General features: G+C 43.0%; 1 pseudogene; it reads right to left on the bottom strand.

The window, feature by feature from the left end:
• Positions 1 to 3,104: 3,104 nt before the first annotated feature.
• On the bottom strand, positions 3,105 to 18,140 carry LOC118377814 (mitochondria-eating protein-like; annotated as a pseudogene).
• Between the last annotated feature and the right edge of the window lie 3,152 nt (positions 18,141 to 21,292).

Raw genomic sequence — 21,292 nt, 5'->3', positions numbered from 1 at the left:
CTAGAACAGTCATCACAAAACACACAGTAAACCTAGAACAGCCATCACTAAACATACAGTAATCCTAGAACAGTCAGCACTAAACATGAGGAATCCTAGAACAGTCATCACTAAACATACAGTAATCCTAGAACAGTCATCACTAAACACACAGTAATCCTAGAACAGTCATCAGTAATCCTGAACTGTCATCATCACACAGTAATCCTAGAACAGTCATCACTAAACATACAGGGACTAGAGGGAGTCATCACTAAACATGAGATGAACAGTCTGCACTAAACATGTAATGGCCGAACAGTCATCACAAAACAGTAATCCAGAGGTCATACAAAACACAGTAATCCTAGAACAGTCATCAGTAAACATACAGTAATCCTAGAACTGTCATCACTAAACATACAGTAATCCTAGAACAGTCATCACTAAACATACAGTAATCCTAGAACAGTCATCACTAAACATACAGTAATCCTAGAACAGTCTCATCACTAAACACACAGTAATCCTAGAACAGTCATCACAAAACACACAGTAATCCTAGAACAGTCATCACAAAACACACAGTAATCCTAGAACAGTCATCACAAACACACAGTAATCCTAGAACAGTCATCACTAAACATGCAACAGTCATCACAAAACACACAGTAATCCTAGAACAGTCATCACTAAACATACAGTAATCCTAGAACAGTCATCACAAAAACAGTAATCCTAGAACAGTCATCACAAAACACACAGTAATCCTAGAACAATCTAAACATTGAATCCTAGAACAGTCATCACTAAACATACAGTAATCTGCTGAACAGTTATCACAAAACACTGTAATCCTAGAACAGTCATGCTAAACACACAGTAATCCTAGAACAGTCATCACTAAACACACAGTAATCCTAGAACAGTCATCACAAAACATACAGTAATCCTAGAACAGTCATCACTAAACATACAGTAAATCTAGAACAGTCATCACAAAACACACAGTAATCCTAGAACAGTCATCACTAAACATACAGTAATCCTAGAACAGTCATCACTAAACATACAGTAATCCTAGAACAGTTATCACAAAACACACAGTAATCCTAGAACAGTCATCACTAAACACACAGTAATCCTAGAACAGTCATCACTAAAAGTAATCCTAGAACAGTCATCTGGCATACAGTAATCCTAGAACAGTCATCACTAAACATACAGTAAATCTTCATCACAAAACACACAGTAATCCTAGAACAGTCATCACTAAACATACAGTAAATCTAGAACAGTCATCACAAAACAAAGTAAACCGAGAACAGTCATCACTAAACATACAGTAATCCTAGAACAGTCATCACTAAACACAAAATCCTAGAACAGTCATCACAAAACATACAGTAATCCTAGAACAGTCATCACAAAACACACAGTAAACCTAGAACAGCCATCACTAAACATACAGTAATCCTAGAACAGTCAGCACTAAACATACAGTATTCCTAGAACAGTCATCACTAAACACCTCGTAATCCTAGATAAGTCATCACTAAACACACAGTAATCCTAGAACAGTCATCACTAAACATACAGTAATCCTAGAACAGTCATCACTAAACATACAGTAATCCTAGAACAGTCATCACTAAACACAGTAATCCTAGAACAGTCATCACAAAACACACAGTAATCCTAGAACAGTCATCACAAAACACACAGTAATCCTAGAACAGTCATCACAAAACACTGTAATCCTAGAACAGTCATCAGTAAACATACAGTAATCCTAGAACTGTCATCACTAAACATACAGTAATCCTAGAACAGTCATCACTAAACATACAGTAATCCTAGAACAGTCATCACTAAACATACAGTAATCCTAGAACAGTCATCACTAAACACACAGTAATCCTAGAACAGTCATCACAAAACACACAGTAATCCTAGAACAGTCATCACTAAACATACAGTAAATCTAGAACAGTCATCACAAAACACACAGTAATCTTAGAACAGTCAGCTAAGTAATCCTAGAACAGTCATCACTAAACATACAGTAATCCTAGAACAGTCATCACAAAACACACAGTAATCCTAGAACAGTCATCACAAAAAATGTAAACCTAGAAAAGTCATCACTAAACATACAGTAATCCTAGAACAGTCATCACTAAACACACAGTAATCCTAGAACAGTCATCACAAAACATACAGTAATCCTAGAACAGTCATCACTAAACATACAGTAAATCTAGAACAGTCATCACAAAACACACAGTAATCCTAGAACAGTCATCACAAAACACACAGTAAACCTAGAACAGTCATCACAAAAACACAGTAATCCTAGAACAGTCATCACAAAACATACAGTAATCCTAGAACAGTCATCACTAAACATACAGTAATCCTAGAACAGTCATCACTAAACATACAGTAAATCTAGAACAGTCATCACTAAACATACAGTAATCCTAGAACAGTCATCACAAAACACACAGTAATCCTAGAACAGTCATCACAAAACACACAGTAATCCTAGAACAGTCATCACTAAACATACAGTAAATCTAGAACAGTCATCACAAAACACACAGTAATCCTAGAACAGTCATCACAAAACACACAGTAATCTTAGAACAGTCATCACAAAACACACAGTAATCCTAGAACAGTCATCACAAAACATACAGTAATCCTAGAACAGTCATCCCTAAACATACAGTAAATCTAGAACAGTCATCACAAAACACACAGTAATCCTAGAACAGTCATCACTAAACACACAGTAATCCTAGAACAGTCATCAATAAACATACAGTAATCCTAGAACAGTCATCACTAAACATACAGTAATCCTAGAACAGTCATCACAAAACACACAGTAATCCGAGAACAGTCATCACTAAACACACAGTAATCCGAGAACAGTCATCACAAAACATACAGTAATCCTAGAACAGTCATCACAAAACACACAGTAATCCTAGAACAACACTAAACATACAGTAATCAGAACAGTCACACTAAACATACAGTAATCCTAGAACAGTCATCACTAAACATACAGTAATCCTAGAACAGTCATCACTAAACACACAGTAATCCTAGAACAGTCATCACTAAACACACAGTAACCCTAGAACAGTCATCACTAAACATACAGTAATCCTAGAACAGTCATCACTAAACATACAGTAATCCTAGAACAGTCATCACTAAACATACAGTAATCCTAGAACAGTCATTACTAAACACACAGTAAATCTAGAACAGTCATCACTAAACACACAGTAATCCTAGAACAGTCATCACTAAACATACAGTAATCCTAGAACAGTTATCACTAAACATACAGTAATCCTAGAACAGTCATCACTAAACATACAGTAATCCTAGAACAGTCATCACTAAACATACAGTAATCCTAGAACAGTCATCACTAAACATACAGTAAATCTAGAACAGTCATCACTAAACACACAGTAATCCTAGAACAGTCATCACTAAACACACAGTAATCCTAGAACAGTCATCACTAAACATACAGTAATCCTAGAACAGTCATCACTAAACATACAGTAATCCTAGAACAGTCATCACTAAACACACAGTAAATCTAGAACAGTCATCACTAAACACACAGTAATCCTAGAACAGTCATCACAAAACACACAGTAATCCTAGAACAGTCATCAGTAAACATACAGTAATCCTAGAACTGTCATCACAAAACACACAGTAATCCTAGAACAGTCATCAGTAAACATACAGTAATCCTAGAACTGTCATCACTAAACACACAGTAATCCTAGAACAGTCATCACTAAACATACAGTAATCCTAGAACAGTCATCACTAAACATACAGTAATCCTAGAACAGTCATTAATATTTTATTACAACAACGAAAGTAGTCAAGCATGCTCACAATGAAATAGTAATGACTGTTCTAGGATTACTGTATATTTATGTCACCTTTCTGACACAGAATGTAGACACTTTTAGTTTAGGTCTACTGGAAAGACTAAAGAAGCTGTGTAATGGTGGACAGATACGGTTGTTTGTGGCCAGACTGCCATCCAGTGGTTATGTCTGCTAATTTATTGTGAATTCAGAGTCCTGAGGGATGAAAGTGAATATTGGCACAGATTCTACAATTTGTGTTCTTAGGGACCCTAAAGTTGGCCATTCTCCCAAAACGTGTCCTCAGTGCTCCCTCAACCCTCCCGGAATGCTCCCTCAACCCTCCCGGAATGCTCTAGATCTTCAGAATCCAACAGAAATAATCAGACAGATTGGCCCGTCTCCCATGGCAGCCTGGAGGAAATGCCTTCACATTGATTCCCTTACTAATGTGTGTGTGTGTGGGTGCGTAGCGTGGGTGCGTGCGTGCATTTTTGTATAACACACGTGTATTATTTTGTGTGTTGGTACATTTTGTGCCCAATACCTTAGCTCCCCCCCCCCTCCATGAACCCACAAACAGCACAATGGAGGTTATTCTCACAACTCAGCATCTTGGTGACAGAGCATAGTAAAACAACAACAAGACCTGAGACCAGAGAGACCACAATCCTAAAATTAGCATTGAAAACCACAGCAAGCGGATTAACATCACAGCACATTGTTCACATGTACTCTTTCAAATCCTTCACCACGCACATAGGAAAAAAGCTACATTGCTCTTGAAAGTGGAATATTTTTGTTCTATTATTAAAAACATTGTTGAGGCTAAAACAGCAATAAGGAAAGCTGCCACTCATATTGGTAGATGTAGTATGTACTCCACATGTTCTCTCTGCCTTGTGCCAGTCCTTCACTTTACTTTAGTTGTGTAGGGGGAAAGAACGGCTCTTCATTTATTTCTGCTCTCAAAACATAACTTTTAATATAGCCAATTAATTCATACATTTTGCTTGTTTTATAAGGCCAACATGAAGTGCTCTTTGTAGTACTTTTGTGTGTATCAGTGTGTAAATGTGTGTGTGTCTGCGTATTTGAGAGAAAGCTAGAGTGTGCAACTGAGTCAGTATAAGATCTTTAGCAGCTGCTCCATAGAGTATTTTGTTTTAGCATTAGACCAGGGGCTCAGAGAGGGCAAACCACAGCTTTGAAAGACTTTCTATCTATTGAATGTGACATGGCGTGTTACACATGCCCCCAGTGAGGCCACAGTTACTCCATCGCTCAGATCCACACATACTCCCTACGACAAACATCAGACTCCCAGATGTTCCCCTCTCTCTCCCTCCCTACCTCTAGCTGAGGGGTGGAGCTGATATGCGTTGAGTTAGGGCCAGTCGGACGTGGGATTGGCACCGTTTTTTAATTGCCGGTTTCCGTGAGAGTATCAAATCAAGCTTCGATGTAACAAGTCTCCAGGGTGCAGTAACACTGGGAACACCTGCACAAACTGCATTCTACCCAAAGCTGCTCTGTAATGGATGGCTGCTATAGTCATTAAACAAATCACCCAGATGTTTTTTTATAAGTTACATTCCAGAGTCCAGGCAGAGGCCTCCCTGGTCTGAAGCACATAGGCCAGAGCTCACTGCTCCGTAGATGGCTCTGGTTCTGTACCTGGCTCTGTTGCTGTAGACTCTGCAGCGCAGACCACCTGTGAAGAGAACCGAATAGGCCATGGTAGTGAAGTAATTACAATTTAGCAAATGAACACTGGAGTGATAGATGTGCAGATGATGATGTGCAAGTAGAAATACTGGTGTGCAAAAGAGCAGAAAAGTAAATAAAAACAATATGGGGATGAGGAAGGTAGACTGGGTGACTATTTACAGATGGGCTATGTACAGCTACAGCGATCAGTTAGCTGATGTTTAAAGTTACTGAGGGAAATATAAGTCTCCAGCTTCAGCGATTTTTGCAATTTGTTCCAGTCATTGGCAGCAGAGAACTGGAAGGAAAGGCGGCCAAAGTAGGTGTTGGCTTTGGGGATGACCAGCGAGATATACCTGCTGGAGCGCGTGCTACCGGTGGGTGTTGTTATCGTGACCAGTGAGCTGAGATAAGGCGGAGCTTTACCTAGCATAGACTTATAGATGACCTGGAGCCAGTGGGTCTGGCGACGAATAGGTAGCGAGGGCCAGCCGACTAGAGCATACAGGTTGCAGTGGTGGGTGGTATATGGGGCTTTGGTGACAAAACGGATGGCACTGTGATAGACTGCATCCAGTTGCTGAGTTGAGTGTTGGAGGCTATTTTGTAAATGACATCGCCGAAGTCGAGGATCGGTAGGATAGTCAGCTTTACGAGGGTATGTTTGGCAGCATGAGTGAAGGATGCTTTGTTTTGTGAAATAGGAAGTCGATTCTAGATTTTATTTTGGATTGGAGATGTTTAATATGAGTCTGGAAGGAGAGTTTACAGTCTAGCCAGACACCTGGGTATTTGTAGTTGTCCACATATTCTAAGTCAGAACCGTCCAGAGTAGTGATGCTAGTCGGGTTGGCGGGTGCGGGCAGCGAATGGTTGAAAAGCATGTATTTAAGAGCAGTTGGAGGCCAGGAGTGAGCCAGGAGTGAGTGAAGGAGTGTTGTATGGCATTGAAGCTCGTTTGGAGGTTAGTTAACACATTCTCCAAGGAAGGGCCAGATGTATACAGAATGGTGTTGTCTGCATAGAGGTGGATCAGGGAATCACCCGCAGCAAGAGCGACATCGTTGATATATACAGAGAAGAGAGTTGGCCCAAGAATTGAACCCTGTGGTACTCCCATAGAGACTGCCAGAGGTCCGGACAACAGGCCCTCTGATTTGACACACTGAACTCTGAGAAGTAGTTGGTGAATCAGGCGAGGCAGTCATTTTAGGAACCAAGGCTGTTGAGTCTGCCGATAAGAATACAGTGATTGACAGAGTCAAAAGCCTTGGCCAGGTTGATGAAGACAGCTGCACAGCACTGTGTTTTATCGATGGCGGTTATGATATCGTTTAGTACCTTGAGCGTGGCTGAGGTGGACCCGTGGCCAGCTCGGAAACCGGATTGCACAGCGAAGATGGTACGGTGGGATTTGAAATGGTCAGTGATCTGTTTATTAACCTGGCTTTCGAAGACTTTAGAAAGGCAGAGCAGGATGGATATAGGTCTATAACAGTTTGGGTCTAGAGTGTCACCCCCTTTGAAGAGGGGAATGACCGCGGCAGCTTTCCAATCTTTAGGGATCTCGGACAATACGAAAGAGAGTTTGAACAGACTGGTAACAGGGGTTGCAACAATGGCGGCGGATAATTTTAGATTGAGAGGGTCCAGGTTGTCTAGCCCAGCTGATTTGTATTGGTCCAGGTTTTGCAGCTCTTTCAGAACATCTGCTATCTGGATTTGGGTGAAGGAGAAGCTGGGGAGGCTTGGGCAAGTAGCTGCGGGGGGTGCAGAGTTGTTGGCCGAGGTTGGGGTAGCTTGTTCATTTAGTTTGAAGGTTACAACATACACCTATATTTTTTGTTAATCAGAAAAACAGAACACTTTTTCCATTTCCGTTTGGAACTGGCACGACGCTGCTATGAAAAAATATTTTAACCGAGCTGATTCTGCACTCCTTCTGAGAGAAATGATCATGACAGCCTTCACGGCTTTAACGACGTGTGAAATGCTAGTCTGCAATTCACCTCACTCCTGGGCCCCTCTTGTCGATGTGCTTTTAAGAACATTTAAGAGGAACATTTTTATTCAAATTATTATATGACTGTTTGAACAGGCTAGTAGAGCCACAATGCTCTCTGTATTCTGAGCCCTGAAAGTCAGCCAATCGTTTCAAAGACTTGATTACTGAGAGCTTTGATTGGCACTCTGGTGGCACTAACCAGTCACCCATCCTAGTTGATGACATCATCTTATGAAACCTGAGCTCCAGCGGGCCAAACATTGATCTTATGCCTCCATGTTTTAAAAGACAGGCCTTTCTTTTGATCAAACGTATTGAGGCTACACAACTCAGTCACTTTCATTGGTCATCGCTGCTTGTGAAATTCCAGATGTGCTACAACAGAACAGGGGGAGGAAAAAACATTGACAAATCTCTGCAGAGGGAGATGCAGAGGCCAAAAAGATGAATAAAGCCTAGTTGATGTGAGGGAGGTTGATCTTCAGAGAGAAGAGTGGAAGGAAGTGTTTGGCCATGGAATCGCTGGCAGTGGTCCAGCCAGTCTCTGACGTCTGAAGCGGAGCCACAGAAGTGATGTTGTGTCACGGTTGTTCAAACTGCCCTCTTCTGGGTCCGGAAGTCTGGCCGGCCGTTAATCAATCTAACAACCTCACACTGACCTCACAGACTCAGCAGAGTCTAAGGCCCTGGGTTGTTTCACCACTGGCCAACTGGGAAATAGAGAGATACACTGCATCTACTCCCACACACTTTATACTCCAACAAACTGGAGTATGTTTGAATAAAAGGTACACACATATACTGCGCATGTGCTATATCTTTCTAACATACACTCTCCAATCATACCTCTCAAAACCCTCCCTCTCTGCCTGCCCTGGTCCCTGGTGTCATAAACAGGTCCCTCCTGTGCAGTGGTCACTGTGTCCTGCTCTGGTCCAGATGTGTTTTTATGGCCCTCCAGGACCACACAGACCCAGAGTCTCTCTGAGCGTCCAGGGGTTTTATGACTACTCCGCCAGTGAGGCATTACTCCATCAAAGTACAGAGTAAACCTGCCACACCCTGCCTCTCTGGCCACTCATCACCACAGCTATGGATCACTGCCCCAGTCTGTTTCACATGGACCAATATCCACAACCCTATCAACAGTTTAATAAAGTTTGTCTGTGAGAAAGCATAATGTAATGCAACTTTGGATATAATGCAATGTGTAATCATCTCTAGAGTGAGCATATTACAAGTTCCCATGTTCAGAAAGTGTTGTTGGTTGGGGATTGGGAACTGTTCTTGACAGTAGAAACACACAAAGCCTTGCTTTTGTTCAGTCTTGTGAGTCTAGTCTGAAACTACCTCTAGATCTTTTTGATTTTAAGTTGAATTTCTTGCACTTCTTTCTCATGCCCTTTCCTTGCCTCTGCCTTCCACCTCCCCCACTCCTCCCTCCCTCTCTTTTTTCCTCCATTTTCATATTCTCTTTGATTTATGCACTGTGGTCCGGTCACCCGTAACCGTGTCATCATGTGCAGTGATATACGACCCTATTAATGTTCCCCTATTCATCTGGCAGGCTGCAGAGCCTGGAGTTGGGGGCCAGAGGCCGGGCCAGGGTGGGTACTCACTCAGACCTTCATTTGTAGGAGAGGGAGAACCTCAGGGCTGGCCAGAACTGAATACAACCCACTGAAAAGGGAATGGGCGAATGAGAGGAAGCATCATACGCTCCATCAATGTTGAAACAGAGCTCTGAGACTGAACTGGCCTCTGGATCTCTCATCTCTGGATCTACCCAGGAGGAGGTCCAACTATAACAGAGTTCCTCCAACGAGGGCTGTGAATGAATTTCTCACTTCTCTCTACAGCTGCTCATCCATGTTTTCACCCTGGTTCAACAAGACACAGTAGTCCCATCTTGTTTATTCCTGACTATGTAGTGTTTACCATTAATGAAGTCTCCACTAACGCAGGAATATTGCCTTTAAATTTCAATCAACCTGTAATGCTGAATTTACGCAACAAGGATTGAATGACGCTCTAAGTCTTTAAATTCAGGAAGTGTTTCAGAAGTGTCCATTAGTCTGTGATTTGAGGGCCTATAAAAAATGTAGATCTCTGGGACACTTTGATGGTTTTTAATGCAGATGACAGCAGCAGGCCTGAATGGTTTTGTCACATGTAGAGCCACAAGAGAGCAGGAAGAGGGGGAACTACCTGACCCCAAAGGTTCAGCCTGGGCCCAGGAAAAACACACCTGAAACGAGAGCAATAGATCACATGTGACCTGTGACCAGGAAGATAAATCCCATGTGACCAAACAGGAGTAACAGATGGGTTCTGTTTTGTTCTGCCTCCCATTCCTTCCCCAGGCAGCTTCTCCATGGCTCTCTCTCTCTTAGAAACCAAAATGACTTATAAGGTTCCAGTTGTGTGTGTGTGTATATATATATATATATATATATATATATATATATATATATATATATATATATATATATAAAATGTCCACCAAATGAAAATGTAAATAGCAAAGAATAAAATCTCCCACTTTTTCTAAGCTTCTAGATTTACCAGCACAGGTGTCAGCTCCACCGTTCCAGTCATCCATAACGAATTTCAGAAAAGTCCATCTGCACCGTGATAGGAGTTATTATACATTCTACTGGACAAGTCCCAGGTATGGAACAAGATGAGGTGAGGTGGAGACAGGAAACCAGAAAGACCAGAGAGAGAGAGAGAGAGAGAGAAAAAGATAGAAGGAATGTACAGTGGCAAGAAAAATGACGTGAATCCTTAACCCCCATAAATTGGTCATACAATTTGATCTGATCTAGGTCACAACCATAGACAAACACAGTCTGCTTAAACTAATAACCCACAAACAATTATATGTTACGTCTTTATTTGACACACCGTGTAAACATTCACAGTGCAGGGTGGGAAAAGTATGTGAACCCTTGGATTTAATAACTGGTTGACCCTCAACCAAACATTTTCTGTGGTTGCGGATCAGACATGCACAACGGTCAGTAGGAATTTTGGAAAAATTTACAAAATTGTTTCAGTTCAGCAATATTCTTGGGATGTCTGGTGTGAACTGCTCTTGAGGTCCTGCCACAGCATCTCAATCGGGTTGAGGTCAGGACTCTGACTGGGCCCCTACAGAAGGCATATTTTCTTCTGTTGAAGCCATTCTGTTGTTGATTTACTTCTGTGTTTTGGGTCGTTGTCCTGTTGCATCACCCAACTTCTGTTGAGCTTCAATTGGGGGACAGATTGCCTTACATTCTCCTGCAAAATGTCTTGATAAACTTGGTAATTCATTTTTCTGTCGGTGATAGCAAGCTCTCCAGGCCCTGAGGCAACATAGCAGCCCCAAACCATGATGCTCCCTCCACCATACTTTACAGTTGGGATGAGGTTTTGATGTTGGTGTGCTGTGCCTTTTTTACTACACACATAGTGTTGTGTGTTCCTTCCAAACAACTCAACTGAAGTTTCATCTGTCCACAGAATATTTTGCCAGTAGCGCTGTAGAACATCCAGGTGCACGTTTGCAATCTTCAGACGAGCAGCAATGGGTTGTTTTGGACAGCAGTGGCTTCTTCCGTGGTGTCCTCCCATGAACACCATTCTTGTTTAGTTTTTTTTATAGGGCAAGGCAGCTCTAACCAACATCTCCAATCTCATTTCATTGATTGGACTCTAGGTTAGCAGACTCTTGGACTCCAATTAGCTTTTGGAGAAGTCATTAGCCTTGGAGTTCAAATACTTTTTCCAACCTATGTTTAAATTATGTATTCAATATAGACAAGAAAAATACAATAATTTGTGCGTTATTAGTTTTTAGCACACTATGTTTGTCTATTGTTGTGACTTAGACGAAGATCAGATCAAATTTCATGACCAATTTATGCAGAAATCCAGGTCATTCCAGAGGGTTCACATACTTTTCCTTCACACTGAATATGTGCATGCCTCTGCGTTATAGCAAGTGATTTCATACATACTATACAGTAAATATAGTGTGCAGTATGGTCATGTTGAGATGGACTTGCCTCTCCCTAGGGGAAAGTGTTGTTATGGTCCCCAGTAGAGACCCCCTCTCTCTCACATCTGTCCCCTCAGGGCTGCTGAGCTCTGTGCTTAACCCTTCCATGACCACAGCTGACCACAGCACACCTGTGTAAACATTCCCCCAGCTCAGAGGAGAGCTCTCAGCTCTCACTAGTGTGGTGTACCAGCAGCACAGCCTCTGTAGACCCAGTCCCATCTACGCCATGGCAACAGCTGATTGAACCAGGCCAGCTAGGTCAGAAAGGACATGCTCAGTGTGGGAATGCGATGAGGTAAAAAGGCTGTAGTTTCCATGACATCCTGGAGGGAGGGACAGAGGGTTTCTGCACGTTCCAGAACACAGGGTTTTCCCATACATACAGAATTATCCTGGTCCCCAGGATTCATCAGTTCACTAACACATGGGTTAAATGAGGATATCTCAGTTCACATGAGGAGACTTTTCAAACTGCCTGATTGCTCCTGACATAACTCCTGACATAACGCCTGACATAATATTTCAGGAGTGTTTGTTTATGTCTTACTGTCATGTCAAAACCCATGTCACACAATCTACACACATCCATCTGTATTAGACATTGATGCTACTTTTCTAGTTGCTCTCATGTCAATCATTTGGGTGTGAAGTGAACATACTGCACCCTGGAGACTTTTTTGATTGTTTTGTGAAGACAGCAACAGTTACACTCTAACCACAATAAAGTGAATCCAAGTCCTCTGATCTATGAGCACAATCACTGCAGCCACAACACCACCGTCTAATCTCCAAACAACATCGACTCCCACTGAAAGGGAGGCAACTCTAATCAACAAACAATTACAACCCAGGAACATAGAACTCTTAGAATGTAATCAACAAACAAGGACAACATCTCATTAACTTACAGGCAGCTCATTGCCAAACAAGCACTGTGACCAGCGAGCTGCTATCATCAACAGTGCTGTTAAATCAACAAACAGGCCCTGGAGGGTAGAAGTAGGCCTAATGCCCGTTTCAGCTTGGTGTCTGCTCTGTGAAGCAGGGGTCCAATTATATGCACTGGAGAGCATTTAAACAGCCAATTGTGTCATGTGTTTGGCTTGTGAGGGGAGCAGGGCAGGACTGGGCAAGGCAAGGCCTGAGGAGAGGGAACGCTAATTAGACTGTGGTAATTAGGGACTGTGAATGCCGGATCATCACGAGGCTGGCATCACCACTGAGATTGCACATAGTAAGTGCATTCATATGTACACACAAAGAAAGACACATACATACACACGCACACACATGAAAGCACATGTGCGCTGCAAGTACACACTCTTCAACATGGTTGGAGACTCTTATCCTCAATAATTGCTCTCGTCTTTTCCTTCTCCCCATTCCTCTCTCCATGGCTCTGTGTCTCTTGATGGAGAGTTATAGTTTAGGCCCTACTTTAATTAGACATACAAACTTAGTCTTGCTCAAAGTTCCTGATGTGCAGTGACTTTGAGAGTCCAAGGACAGGCACAAATTTCCTTTTAACAAGTCAGAAACCTACAGTATTTTTGGCTCTAGAGAAAACCTTGTTCCTTATGGAGCCATTCTTTTCCTCTGCAGAGTCTAGCCTCTACAGTAGAACAACAGTGCCCTCTAATGTCTTACGTGCAGTACAACCGGAACTCTCAGCTTTTAACCCACTGATCAACACCCAGATAAAACTCTAACCCTTTGGAATGGTGGAGAATACCTTCAATTGACAACTCTAACTCACCCATAGGGAACAGGACCGTTTTTTCTTTCATGCACTATGGGGGGCACTGGTACTGTAAAGGGTGATGGAAGGGTAATTTGCTATAGTCGGGAGAGAGAGAAGAACATTGAGGTCCAAAAGGTTCCCTGCAGTAAGAACAACTTCGACCAGTGTTCTTTGAGAACACAAAGTACAGCATGAGTAAAATAGAGTAGGTATTTCATGCTGAAAATAAAAGGTCTGCTGCTTATGAATTCATAGCACGGTCTGCATGCATTATACCAAACAGTGCTTTATAATTTTCGTGTCGGCTTGAGTCCTGAGCCATTCTGTAATTACATGGCCGTACGTACAGTACAGAGACTACAGCAAAGGCCAAGGCTGGGGGAGGTTATGTGATACCCTGGCAACGGCAGTTTGATTTTTTTATTCTTTCTAAACAGTGCATCTCAGTAACTTGTTTGGCATGTTCCTGGTTGGCCTGTCTCTGCTTGGTCTCCAGACTCCAGCAAGGACATGGAACAACATTGAACAAACCAAAACCACATTGTTAATGGGAACATTTGCCACACAGGATGTCCTCCTCCCGTCCCCAAATGGACCTGTCCCCGTCCCCAAATGGACCTGTCCCCGTCCCCAAATGGACCTGTCTCCGTCCCCAAATGGACCTGTCTCCATCCCCAAATGGACCTGTCCCCAAATGGACCTGTCCCCGTCCCCAAATGGACCTGTCCCCATCCCCAAATGGACCTGTCTCCATCACCAAATGGACCTGTCTCCATCCCCAAATGGACCTGTCTCCATCCCCAAATGGACCTGTCCCCGTCCCCAAATGGACCTTTCCCCGTCCCCAAATGGACCTTTCCCCGTCCCCAAATGGACCTGTCTCCATCCCCAAATGGACCTGTCTCCGTCCCCAAATGGACCTGTCCCCGTCCCCAAATGGACCTGTCCCCATCCCCAAATGGACCTGTCTCCATCCCCAAATGGACCTGTCTCCATCCCCAAATGGACCTGTCCCCGTCCCCAAATGGACCTGTCCCCGTCCCCAAATGGACCTGTCCCAGTCCCCAAATGGACCTGTCCCCCTTCCCAAATGGACCTGTCCATAGCCTACTTTATAGTAGTACATACTTTATAGTAAAATACTTTTGTATTTTGTACTCAGTGACAAATGCAAAGATATTTAAGCTCAAATCTTTTTTGTTTACCACTAAATTTAGCACACACAACACTCACACACTGTTTGGGGCTAAATTAAATACTATACTGCACAATGATTCCAGCTGCCAAAGACACGTTTCAAAATAGTGATTTTCCTAAATGCATGTTGTTTTGGGATCGTGTGTATATAGTAAGCCACATACTTAGGACAAAAGGAATATTTTCTAAAGTCAACCATTTCAAGTTTCTGAATATTTTGTACATCACTTTTTATCAAATATATCGCTCCAAATCCTTCCAACCACACCTCTAGCTAATATCACAACACCAACAACAATAAACACACACAGCAACTGGTTACTTTACAAACTGCATGCTAAATCATTATTCTCAGCAATACCAAATCTCTCTGGATTTGTTGAAAAGTTCTGATTGAACTTTAGCACCATGTGTCTTACAAGAAAATCATTGACTTAAAAAACATTCCACCAATATATCCACACTGTTGATAAGCAGGTCAAGACTTACAGTCAAAGGAATTCAGAAAGAAAGAGGGGTCCTTAAAACCTAGGTCTATCAAGGTTCAAGGTCAGAGATTACATCTAAACTAAGTGTCTTGGAAAGTGCTACTGTGCAGGTCTTAATGTCCAGTTAAGAACCACTAAAATAATAAGACACACAGCCTACACCTATACATAGTAGTGTTGAAGCACCCTGAAAGGATTGTTCAATCAGCTGCCAGTCTATGGATACTGTCATGGTAACATAGACCTTCCCTCCAGTATACTGTAAACTCAGGAGCAACGTCCACGACTAGAGGAATCTCAAGTCATCTCAACTGACAATGAAGACAGGATTCAGTCCATTAAAGTTCAAAATCAGACTTTGTTGCAAGAGAAAAGTAAACACTAAATCACACATGTACAGCTTTCCCAGCTGCTATTATCATAAAAACACTGGGTTTCCCAAAGAATGACATTAAATCATATCTAAACAACCTTGATATTTGTGATTTCTTTTAAAGTGTTAAGCCTCAGTCATCCGAGTAACTTACGAGAGTGAGTGTAGGGCTGCCAGAGTGAGAGCGAACAGGACTGTAGCTCCTGCTCCTGCTTCGCCACTGGAAGACAGCAGAGAAACCACATGAATCATGTGTTGTGATCATGTGGTAATTGCTAAAGCAAGGTCTATGATTCTACAGTGATTTTTTAGGGAATGAAGGTGTATTAGTACCAGAGCTCCTCTCCTGGTGACGACCTCTCCCTTCACTATGACACTGTCCCCCTCCACTAGCGCTGGCCACACATGGTACACCACCAGAGGAGCAGTAAACTCAGTCACAGCTATGACGATACCTGACAGAGAGAGAGAGAGGGAGAGAGCAGATGAGAAAGGGAAAAAGAGAGAGGGAGAAGGGAGTGTAAATATACGACAAGGGTGACATCAAGTGGTAGGGATAGGAATGATATATATCATCTTGTTATTGTTACCTCATGAAGTCAATGGATGCAGACTGACTTGTTGTCGCTGTAGAGTTCCAGAGTTCTGGGTCGCTGGTAAAGGCCAAGTCCAGAGGAGAGTCCAGTGTCTGCATGGCGAACGCCACTCTGCATGTCTCCCTGATGAAACTGCTGATTAGGACAAAGTCCACCTACGGAGAGAAGGAAATCCGTGGGTTCACATTCATGGTGTTGATCACGTCCTGGGAGTGGGAACAACATTACAATACACTCAGACACACACCTCCTAGTAACAAACACTCAATGAACTACAGTGCATGAGACCCTATAAATTGGAATGTAAAGGTGACTGGAATTCACAGGTTTTTGTAATATGTCAGACATATCAGTAAGAGAGAAAAGTGTAAGCCATACATTAACACTGGCCGGCACATCGTAGAGGTCCAGATTTGTGACGATATAGTCCCACCACCGACTCCTCCAGATCTCTGGCCCCAGGTGGGAGGGAGACAGGGTCTTCCTCACACGCAGCTTGAACTGGCAGTAGGCCAGCTTGGCTGCCTGGAAGGCCTCCTGGTAAACAAACACACACACACACAATTAGAGATACTGTATGGAATAGGAGATTTACAGGTATGACATATCAAATTCACAGGTTGTACTGTCTGCAGAATTATTCCATATGTACAGGATGTCCAGATTTCATACCACAGTGGCAATGAAGATGATTCTCTGGACAATCTCCAGGTCATCTTTGTAGCGTCTCAGCAGGCTCTGGGCCTCCAGGCGCTCCACAGCATACAGGTCACCGAATCAGGACACGAGCCGTGCGTGGCGAGACGAGTTGTTGAGCTGGGCCCGGGTGGGAGACTCACTCCTCAGGGGGCTGGAGTGGTGGCTATGTCTGGGCAGGGGGCTGGTGGAACGACTCCTCACCAACCTGACAGAGATACAAAGGGAGAGTGGAGAGGAATGTGTTCAAAATATAATTCAAAAGAGGAAAGAGGCAAGTCAAAAAAATACAGAATTTTCAGCACATTTTGGGCCATATTGTGGGAGGAGGAGATACAGTAAATGGATGAGATTTACTGTGTATATGTGTGTCCTGCTCACCTCTCTTGCAGCATGCTCTTCTCTGCTGTGAGGAAAGACACCTCATCCCTCAGCAAACGCCCCTGACTCTCAGAGTCATCCAGAACATTCAGCTTCCTCTTATAGGTCTCCACCTGGTCACGGGCCGCACGCAATCTGACACACAGATACACACCATAATAACCTCAGAACATACACATCAATAAGCCAAAGAAGACAAATAATACTCACATGAAAATTGTACTAAACTGTATTTATTCCATTCCTTTAATTAGATTTGTGTGTATTAGGTAGTTGTTGTGGAATTGTTAGATTACATGTTAGATATTGCTGCACTGTCAGAACTAGAAGCACAAGCATTTCGCTACACTCAAACAATAACACCTGCTAACCATGTGTCCGCCAGTCTGTAAACCCATTTAACATACCAGTAAGTGAATACAACTTAGACCAGAAAGTTAGTCATACATTACCTGGTGTAGACTAATGTGATCGGATTTAAATGAGTAGGTCCATTGTATGGATCAATAGTGCAGACTTAGTGCAGACTTACTCCTGTTTGCGAGACTCCAGCTGCAGGTGAGTGGAGCACAGTGTGCACAGAGTGTCCATCTTCTGCATGTCGATCTCATGGGTGGCAGACAGCACCCTGATCTTCCACTCCTTCTTCACAGACTCCTGCATGAGCATTTAGCCTTGACTATCACTGTCTTAATCACAATGTGACAGAACAGAATATAATATAACAAATAACTTCGTATTTGTATTAAACAAATCATTTTATCTCTGTACAACTATAACAGAACAGGTTGAGGCTGGTGTTGTTGGTGACAGAGGAGGTTGCCATGGGGAAGCACATCCTAAGCCATGGCAGAAGACGTGATTTGAGCACATCCACTCCTGCATAGTGACCACCTAACTCAAAAGAAAAAGAGGCATTATTAGACAATTGTTTGGGTAAGGCAAAAAGAGAGGAGTGTTTCAAGAAGCTTAGACACATACCCTCTCTAGCAGTGAGGTTGAGGATGGTGAATAGTTGTCCCTGTAGATTCTTGTCACAGAAGATGACCTAGGAAGGTGGCAAACTGGGTTGAGAATAATGACCCAACACAAACTGGACATACAATTTAAAGCTAGTCCTTAACTGAAACAATAACAAAGCGGTCGCCCTGCCTCTTTTGGTAAAAAGCTGAGGGATGGGCCTGGAGAAATGTAACCCCTCTCAAATTCATAGACAGAGATATGGATGTAAGGACTATATCCATTGTATCAAAAGGATAGTTTGAACCATGTTACATTTACATTGTTTACAAACATTGGAGTCAAACAAGCTTATATTTTGGGTTCTGATGGAGTGTGTCTGACAGTTGAACTAAGTACATTTTATATTGTTCATGAATCAGTGGGGCATAGGTCATTCATTTATAAGTCTAAAAATAGATGTAGCAACTGAGGATTCTAGCTTTTAATGTAATCTCAGCTGTGGGGTCAATTTAGGAGACTTTAGTGATTATCTTTATTAATCATATTGAATCCAGGATATGTGCATATAAAATGACTTATCTGTGACTTCCAGTGAGTCAAATGCCCTAGTTGTTCTCTGAAGTATGTGATCATGCATTGGTCCAATTAGGACATGCCTTTCAGGTTCCGCCCAAAATGCTCGAGGGGCTTGCTCGAGACACTTGAATTCAGTCACAAGGAATGGTTTCACGGTTGCCATGATGACTGGCGTCGATAGCAACCAAACTCCTAAATCAATTTCATCAAAACAAGTGAATCCCTTTACTATTACATTGTTACAATTCATTGCGATACAGTGTAACAAACATGCCAACGTCAAATTATTGTAATATATTTGACTACATCTAATTAAGTGTGGAGTAATCAAGTAGGCTAATCAACTTATTTTAGAGACATGTTTGGATTTTTTATTTAACTAGGCAAGTCAGTTAAGAACAAATTCCTGCGGGAACGGGGTTGGGATTAAAAATAAATTGAATAAAAATATTGGACAAAACACACATCACGACAAGAGAGACAACACTACATAAAAAGAGACCTAAGACAACAGCAACACAGGATAACACAGCATGGTAGAAACATAAAAAGAGACCTTAGACAACAACAGCATGGTAGCAGCACAAAACAGGGTACAAACATTATTGGACACAGACAACAGCACAAATGGCAAGAAGATAGAGACAACAATACACCACGTACAGCAGCCAAAATGATCAAGGGAAGAAAACATTTGATTGAACCCAAGTGATTCATTCAATCAACTATGGAATTCCACACCAATATCATATTTCTTACAGACTACTATTATTTAGACAACTATTCATTTACATATAAATACCAATTGTAGCCTTATAAAGGCCTAGTTGATTCCTTTTCAGCCAAAAGATGTAGGTAGTCCGTGTACCAGGACTCTGCATAACGCTGAAGGAAGATGTGTTCACCAGCTTCCTTAGCGAATCGGCCATGTCTGCTACTCTCCCTCCTGGACAACAGTGGGATTTAATATTGGGCGAGAGCCCCGGTGACAGGCGCGGGCTCCATTTGTATACCAGCTGCCCTTGGCGTTTTGTCCACCTTCGTTACAACCAGTGCCAAGCGCCACCTCAGTTGTGGCAACGTTTTTTAAAACTCAGAATACAGAGTGAGAATGTTTGTTAAAGCTTGCATTGTTTTCTGGTTATTCCCGAGAAAGAGGTGGATAGGATAGCCCACATACAGAGGTGCTTCTATAGTTAGCTCCTTTATGATACTCCTTTGAATTTCATGCTGTCACAGTTACCAGCCCTTTCAAGCTTAACATCCTTATCATTTATCGCCCTCCATGTCCCCTCGGAGAGTTCATCAATGAGCTTGATGCCTTGATAAGCTCCTTTCCTGAGGACGGCTCACCTCTCACAGTTCTGGGCGACTTTAACCTCCCCACGTCTACCTTTGACTCATTCCTCTCTGCCTCCTTCTTCCCACTCCTCTCCTCTTTTGACCTCACCCTCTCACCTTCCCACCCTACTCACAAGGCAGGCAATACGCTCGACCTCATCTTTACTAGATGCTGTTCTTCCACTAACCTCATTGCAACTCCCTCCAAGTCTCCGACCACTACCTTGTATCCTTTTCCCTCTCGATCCAACACTTCCCACACTGCCCCTAGGATGGTATCGCATTCGTAATCCTATCATCTCTTCCTCTGCTCAAACCTTCTCCAACCTATCTCCTGATTCTGCCTCCTCACATCCTTTGACTCTCTATGTCCCCTATCCTCCAGGCCGGCTGGGTCCTCCCCTCCCGCTCCGTGGCTCACGACTCATTGCGAGCTCACAGAACAGGGCTCCGGGCAGCCGAGTGGAAATGGAGGAAAACATACCTGGCATCCTTTCACTCCCTCCTCTCTACATTTTCCTCCTCTGTCTCTGCTGCTAAAGCCACTTTCTACCACTCTAAATTCCAAGCATCTGCCTCTAATGCTCTTTGCCACCTTCTCCTCCCTCCTGAATCCTCCCCCCTCCTCCTCTCTGCAGATGACTTCGTCAACCATTCGACGACATCCGATCCTCGTTTGCTAAATCAAACGACACATTCTGCTCACACTGCCCTAAAGGCCTCTTTCTCCCTCTCTCTCCAGATGAAATTCATTTTTGACCCTATCCCCTCCTCTTTCTCCAGACCATTTCCGGAGACTTCTCCCTTACCTCACCTAAACTCATCCCTGACCGCTGGCTACGTGTCTTCAAGAGAGCGAGAGTTCCCTCCGATGTCAAAACTACAGACCAGTGAACGTAGCCATTTTAGCTCTCCCGCTATCTCTCTCAGAATGACCTTCTTGATCCAAATCAGTCAGGTTTCAAGACTAGTCATAACTGAGACTGCTCTTCTGTATCACGGAGGCGCTCCGCACTAAACTCTCATCCTTCTAGACCTATCGCATAACTGTGAACCATCAGATCCTCCTCTCCACCCTCTCCGAGTTGGGCATCTCCGTTGCGTCCTACCTGACAGGTCGCTCCTAGGTGGCGTGGCGATCTGTCTCCTCACCACGCGCTCTCAACACTGGTGTCCCCCAGGGCTCTGTTCTAGGTCCTCTCCTATTCTCGCTATACACCAAGTCACTTCTGTCATAACCTCACATGGTATCAATGCAGACGACACAATTAATCTTCCTTTCCC

The sequence above is a fragment of the Oncorhynchus keta genome, chromosome 1, assembly GCF_023373465.1.
Source record: "Oncorhynchus keta strain PuntledgeMale-10-30-2019 chromosome 1, Oket_V2, whole genome shotgun sequence".
Classification (NCBI taxonomy): Eukaryota; Metazoa; Chordata; class Actinopteri; order Salmoniformes; family Salmonidae; genus Oncorhynchus; species Oncorhynchus keta.
This window is presented reverse-complemented; position numbering and strand designations above follow the sequence as displayed.